Source organism: Berghia stephanieae, chromosome 1 (genome assembly GCF_034508935.2).
Source record: "Berghia stephanieae isolate SIO BIC M18660-M18661 chromosome 1, UCSD_Bste_1.3, whole genome shotgun sequence".
Classification (NCBI taxonomy): domain Eukaryota; kingdom Metazoa; phylum Mollusca; class Gastropoda; order Nudibranchia; family Aeolidiidae; genus Berghia; species Berghia stephanieae.
In genome coordinates this window covers 123,883,047-123,890,665 of record NC_088360.1, presented here as the reverse complement: position 1 = coordinate 123,890,665, position 7,619 = coordinate 123,883,047, and positions in this window count along the sequence as shown.

The following is a 7,619-nucleotide window of genomic DNA, read 5'->3' as shown; positions in this document are numbered from 1 at the left end:
TTTTTAGGAGAATGAATCTAATTTCTTAAAGTAACATATGGTAAAATTTCTCATTTCTGGTCAAGGTAACTTATGTAATTTTATGGTATGGCTCACCCCAACGTTATACCGTTTTGAAACGTTCGGTTACATTTTGAGGACAATCAAATGGTTGTTACGACATATCGTTGTTACACTCATTATCCCTATTGGTTATAATAATAACATACTTTTACTAGCTTGCAAATTCTCCAATGTGAAATCATTTGATTCACCACTTACTTCACGATATAATCATTATCATCGTAATAATAATAATAATAATAATAATAATAATAATAATAATAATAATAATAATAATAATAATAATAATAATAATAATAATAATAATAATAATAATAATTCTGAAAACTTAAATAGCGCTATAACTCCGAGACACCAGACTCTAAGCGCTTAAATTACAAATTACTTTGGCTGAAACATACCCATTCACACACACAAGCATACACACACACACACACACACACACACACAACATACACACAACAGAAACCAGACAGACCTATCTTGCTTCTCATACCATATACTAAAGGCGAAACAGATATGTTTTAAACGAACGTTTTAAAATAGACAAATATTCTTTTTCACGAATGCTCTGTCGTAAGGCGTTCCAAACAGAGGGTCCGAAATGAGAAAAGGATCTCATTCCAGCATTTTTCCGTATTCGAGGGACAACTAGTTTGGTGGAATCACTGGCCGAACGTAAGGGGCGGGGTTTTGAATATCTTTCAATTAGTTCCGAAATGTAGGAAGGGGCAGCACCTTCAAGACAACGATACACTAAAACACAATCTTTGAATTTAATCCTCTTCTCAACAGGCAGCCAATGCAGGTCATGAAGCAGAGGCCTGGCAGAATCACACCTACGCTTCATGAATAGTAGTCTGGCAGCGCTGTTTTGGACAATCTGAAGACGTCTCAGATTATATTGCGAAACGCCAAACAACAGAGCATTGCAATAATCCAATTTCGATAGTACGAGGGACACAACCAGATGTTTGATCACATCCTCAGATATGAACCGTCTAATGGAAGCAATCTTTTTAGTTGGAAAAAGAGAGATCTAACCAAATTATTAACCTAATACTCCATCGACAGTCCAGAGTCTAAGAATGTGCCAAGGTTTTTCACTTTGTCAACAATTTGAATGGAGGTATCCCCCAGCTTCAAATCTGTTTCACTTTTCAACTTCCTGTTCCCAACATACAGCACCTCCGTCTTATCATCATTCAGTTTCAGTCTGTTCTCATTCATCCATTTCTTAACACTTTGGATACAATTCTTACTATCGGCTGATACTTCTTGTAAATTTCTCGTATTGGAAACGCAGTACAGTTGCGTATCATCAGCGTATTGGTGGTAAGACAGACCGAAACTTCTAATGATTTTAGACAGAGGTCCAACGTAACAAGGTCAAATGCCTTTGTCAGGTCAATAAATGCAATGTAGAGGGGCATCTGCTGTTCTCTGCATTTCTCCTGAAGTTGACGTACTGAGAAGATCATGTCCACTGTCGACCTCTTGGCTTTGAAGCCACACTGCGACTCTGGGTTGGGCGAGGACTTGCAGTCGAGCGAGGACAACGCGCGCAAAGACTTTACCCAAAATGGTCAGTAGAGAGATTCCCCTATAGTTATTACAGTCACTACGGTCTCCCTTGTTTTTGTAGAGGGTGATAATCTTGGCATCGTGCATATCCTGGGGTACCTTGCCTTCTCTCCAGCAAAGACAGAGGAGTTTATGTAGTGGTTCCAAGAGGGCTGGCTTTCCGCATTTGATGATTTCGGGTGGAATGCTGTCGTCACCGGGTGCTCTGCCACAGGCCAGAGCATCGATTGCTTTGCTGAGCTCCTCCATAATTGGTCCTGCGTCTAGTTCTTCCAGTACTGGCAGTTCTTCAATTGCGTCTAACGCTTTTTGGGTGACAGAGTTTTCTCTGGCGTAGAGTTCCAAGTAGTGCTCTACCCATCTTCCCATCTGCTTGTCCTTGTCTGTGATGGCTTCCCCTGTCTTGGATTTAATAAGGGCAGTTTTCTTTGTAGATTTGCCTGTCGCCTGGTTGATGCCCTCATACATGGCCCTTATGTTGCCACTGTCAGACGCTTGCTGGATGTTGTCCGACAACTGAAGCCAGTAGTCGTTGGCGCAACGTCGTGCTGTTTGCTGTGCTTTGCTGCGTGCAGCTCGCAACGCCTGCAGGTTCCTCTGACTTGGTTTATGTTTATAGCTGACAAGTGCGCTGCGCTTGGCATCATTGACTGGCTCCATCTCAGTAATATTGGCTTCAAACCAATCATTGTTCTTGTGCTCCTTTTTGCCATATGTCAGAACTGCAGTGCTGTAAATGGCATTTCTAAGAGAGTTCCAGCTGTCCTGTGCGTTTTGTTCTGCTTTTCTATGAGCTGTGTTGAGAATCTTCTCAAGTTGCTCGTTGAACTCTATACTCTTTTCCCGGTAAGCTGTCTTGCTGATATTGATCCTGGGCTGGCCCTTTCTCTTTGAGTGATGAAGTTTCTTTGGTGTCAGTTTCACCCTTGTGGCAACCAAACAACGATCAGTGTCGCAATCAGCGCTTTGATAGGACCTGGTGTTGCAAACATTGTTAAGAGAATCGCGCTTAGTGATGATCATGTCCAGCTGATGCCAGTGTTTTGACCTTGGATGTCTCCATGACACCTTGTGACATGCCTTGTTCTGAAAGTAGGTGTTCGTCACGCATAGTTTGCGATAGCAGCAGAGTTCAAGAAGCCTCTGACTATTCTCATTCATCTTTCCTATACCGTGGTGCCCCAAAACGGTTGGCTATGATTCTTTGTCGGCACCAACTCGCGCGTTGAAGTCGTCAAGAAGGTAGATGTGCTCCACTTCTGGGATATTGTTGACAATGGCGTCTACTGACTCATAGAATTGGTCCTTTACTTCAACCGAAGCTTGCAGTGTTGGGGCGTAGACGCAAACAAGGTTCACCGAGCCCTGCATGGATGACAGGCGCAGCTTTAAAATTCTCTCTGGCGGTTCGATCATAGGAAGCAATGTATGGCGTACTGCAAATCCAACACCGTGCTCCCTCACGTCTTCTGTGCCTTTTCCTTGCCAGAAGAATGTAAAGTGTTTCTCCTTCAGGGATCCCCTCTCTGGGAGTCGCGTTTCCTGCAAGGCTACTATGTCGATGTTCAGTCTGTTAAGCTCACGATCAATTACTGCTGTTTTTCGAGCATCGTCCATGGCCTGAAGGTCATCTGTCAGTCCTGAGCGCATAGTTCTTACATTCCAGCTTGCTAATCGAAGAGCTGGAGACTTCGTTTTCTTTTTCATTTGCTTGCCTGGTACACAGTTTAACGATCCACTTGTCAAGCTTGCAAGCTCTAAGCTCCAGGCACCCTCTGAAGCAGGCAGATCGTGGCGGGTCAACACCTTTCTGGCTGGGGGCTGCCCAGCTTGGGGCGGGCGGTAGCTGACCAGTAGGATTACGATGATCCCTCCCACCGTCGAAAACAACCCGTAGCGTCCAACTCTACGCCAATCGAGCAAGGACTTATCACTCGTAGACTGCTGTCTTCCGTGTTGTTACTCTTCACCGGTGGAGGTGAGACTGGAGTGTCCTCTCCAGGGCGCGGCCTGGGCAAAGTATGTGGAGATCCTGTGCTGCCCAGTAACCAGAACCTCCCTCTCTTCCTCCCTGGTGTGGTCCAAAGGATCGCACAGCGATACGTTTGGCATCAGTTTGGATGCAGATATCTGTTAGGTTTACTCCTTAGCCTTTCCTCCTCCCAAAGGTATCCACAAGGCAGTGGAGCCATACATCGATGGCTAGAGAGAGTATGAGTTATAGGGGTAGATTAAGAAAAGTAAGGACATACAGAAGACACCACACTACAGAATGAGTGTGAGGTGGGTGGGTGAGGAGCAGAGCGTGTACCACTCACCGGTGGGTTCTGACTCCTGCACCTTAAGAGGAAGGGGTCCCACCTACTCCCTAACCCGGTTATACCGCCGGGGACTTGGTCGCGCCCATAACAAACTCAGTAGAAACAGGGAACACCACGGGAAGGTGCTGTTATGGACACAATAATGCATGAGAGGCCATATGCCATAATCTCTGTCAGACAGGATTACGCGGCGATCAATGCACCTGGAAATGAGAGGTGTTGGGTTCAAAATGCACATCAATTTCCTTTCAGCAAGCGGGACGTCCGGCCCAGACCTTGCAGCTCCCTTGCGACTCAAACACTTGGGAGTCGCTTGCTGACGACCGCAGCGGCTGGAGATATGCGGTGATGGAGGGAGTGAAGAGATGTGAGGAGAGGAGAAAGATGAAGTTTGAGGAGAAGAGAGCAAGGAGGAAAGAGAGGCAGCAGATTCAAATACCAAACACACAAACTATGTGTGCAACAACTGCGGTAGAGACTGCCATGCAAGGATTGGTCTGCTGAGTCACACCCGTCGTTGCTCTCAACAAGACTGATGAGACTAAAGCCATACAGGGCGCAAACCATCGTCTCTTGAGACGGAAGGATGCCTACCTACCAACGTACAGAACAAAAAGAACGGGTCCAAGTACTGAACCCTGGGGAACCCCACAATCAAGAATGATTTCCTCAGATCTATATTCATCCACCGTAATAATCTGTTTACGATTAAACAAATATGACCTAAACCATTCAAGTGCTGCACCAGACAGGCCATAAGTAATTTCAAGACGTTTGAGGAGAAGATTGTGATCAATAGTACCAAAAGCAGACAATAGGTCAAGCAAATTCAGCAAAGAACACGAACCATGGTCTATAACAAGGAGGAGATCATTAACAACCCTAACTAGTGGTTTCCGTCGACTGATGTTGCCTATAAGCCGACTGAAATTTTTCTTCAAGACAATTATTTTTAAGATGAGACATTTTTTCTAAGATTTTAGAGAGATATGGAAGATTAGAGACAGGGCGGTAGTTTTTTAACTTCTCTTTATCTAGATCAGGTTTTTTCAAAAGGGGTTTGACATGAGTAGCTTTGTAAATGTCTGGTACAGCACCTGACTGCAACGAATTATAAACAATACATGTAAATGGTGTTAAAATTACATCAATGCACTTTTTTAGAATGGCAGTATTTATGGGGTCTAAATCGCAACTTTTAGTTGGAGAAGACATAATGCAGTCACTTAAGTCAGCTTGAGTGATCTTTGAAAAATTTGTTAACGAATCACCATGAATCTTGTCAAATGTTGTTTGAATCGATTCAGATGAGAGTTCTTTCCTGATGGAATCGGTTTTTTCTTTAAAATATTGACCAAAGCGAGTTGGTAGATCTGCAAATGGGAGAACTGCTTGCGTCTGTTGTCCCAGCAGTTCCTTGGTCAAGGCAAAGAATGGTCTCGAACGCTCGGCGTTTTTCAGGCTGTCTTCGTAGAATTTCTTTTTGGCCCTGAAATTGACGGCTTTCGCTTCATTTCTAGGCGCGATGTACAATTTTTTGTCAACAGCATCTCTGGACTTGAGCCATTTTCTTTCTGCCCGCTTCCTGGCTAATTCAGTCAATTTCATTTCGGTATTATACCAGGGTGCTTGACGTCTCATCCTTACTGTTAGAGTTTTTAAGGGAGCATGCTTGTCCACCGTACCAACAATCGACTCGTGGAGACCATTTACATCATGTTTATTTTTATCGTTATGGCCAAGGTCTTGTTTTAAAATGTTCATGTTCATATTCTTCATATTACGAGATGTTATCATCTTTTTTATTTCAAGCTTCACTGGGAATAAAACGCAAAATACAATTAAATGATGGTCCGAGATTAATTTATCAATATTCAAGACAAGTGAAGAGAGAGTATGTTCAATGTCTGTAATGACGTGATCTATTGTGTGGCCACGGTTGTTTGTAGGACCGCTTACGAGTTGAATAGAATTGTTTGAATTAATAAGCTCCCGGAATACTTTGAATTCATTTTTTTTTGTTTCCGAAATAATCAATGTTAAAATACCCATTAAAATATTATGCTTTTTGTTAATGGATTGAATAGACATAAATTCTCCGCACTCTGATAAGAAATCAATTGTTGATATTTTGTTTTGTTGGCTTGGTGGTGGGCGGTAGATACAATGAAACGACTTTTTAAAATGATTTGTATGAAAATCATCACCATTATCATCTCGATTAAAGTTTCTTCATCGGCTTTAGTAATCCTCCGACATAATATGATTATTGTCCATAATAACTTTATGAAAACTGTTCTGAGCCTCAATTGATTTATCAATATATCATAATATTGTTTACAACATAATATCCCTTAACTCTATTCATAGCTTATAACTAAAGTGATATCTTTATTTTTGTAATTGTCCTATGACAGCACAATGTCGATGGTGCCAGAGATTATTTAACATGAAAGGGACAGTAACATATGCTTGCTATCCATTGGAATAGGACCCTAGAATTACGGAGGGTACTTTCCGTCATTTTGGATATTTTGTTTCATGTATTTGACCTTTGTTCACTCATGACAAGAGGCCCATGGCTGGGGTGCTCATCACCTTGTTTTAATAACTAAGCTCCCTGACTCAGTGTACTGTGAAAGTACAGTAAGTATTGAAAAGGAAAAAAAAAAGATTAAAACACATAACAGCAACACTTAACAAATAGGACTTAACATCACGCTTGTAAGGCGCTATTTTAATTATTTCGACAGAAACAACGTTACTACCTCCCAGGGGCCAATTTTACACCTCAACACAGTTAAAAGTGTCAGTTTAGAGCATTTTCCAAGGACTCAACCTTGCGCTGCCAAGACCAGGAGCCTACCGGTCCAAATGCGAGTGTCATATTTCAAGATCTCACAGCCTCTCCAGAAGGATAGAGAGCGTTAATACCAAATAGAAATAAATAGAGATGACAATGCCTAAATGGGATGCTACTTACAGTTTGTGTACATTTGCTTAATTACAAATTTAACGTATTATATGTCATAAGGTTCTTAAACTACAACATTGGGGATTTCGAACACGTTTCCAATGCCACTGCGCCGGAGTTTAAGAATCTTTTGTTTAAAACAAATCCTCAAACGGCCTCACTTATATTAATTATTTCTTATTTAAATGCAGTATTTCTTATAATGATTGGTTTTAGAATTTAACGATGTGTATGATTAAGAATTATCATTGTAGTCACCTATTTTAAAAAATTCCTTCAGAGCAACCAGACCCATGGAGCCGTAGTTTTTCCCCGGTTTCTATAGCGTGAAATGGACAATAGCAATTGCTGCTACCCTTTAGATAGGACGCTATCTATCGCAAAATAGTTCCGCCAGATCTAACAGACCCTGTTAACCCAACACTGCTGGGTGGACAAGGGGGTCAGAAAAAAATCTCGACTGCACCTGGGATCGATCTCAATCCCTTTGCTTGTGAGTGAGTGCTCTACCAACTGATCAATCGGGACACCCACGATATTTATTACAATGAGTCAAAATCTTCTTTTTTTGGTTGTAAATCCGAATACCATCTTGAGAAAAAATAACCCACTGAACTGCATCGTTTTTACAAACGATAATAGGGACATTAGGGGCAAGGAAGTCGAGTTGTTAAGGC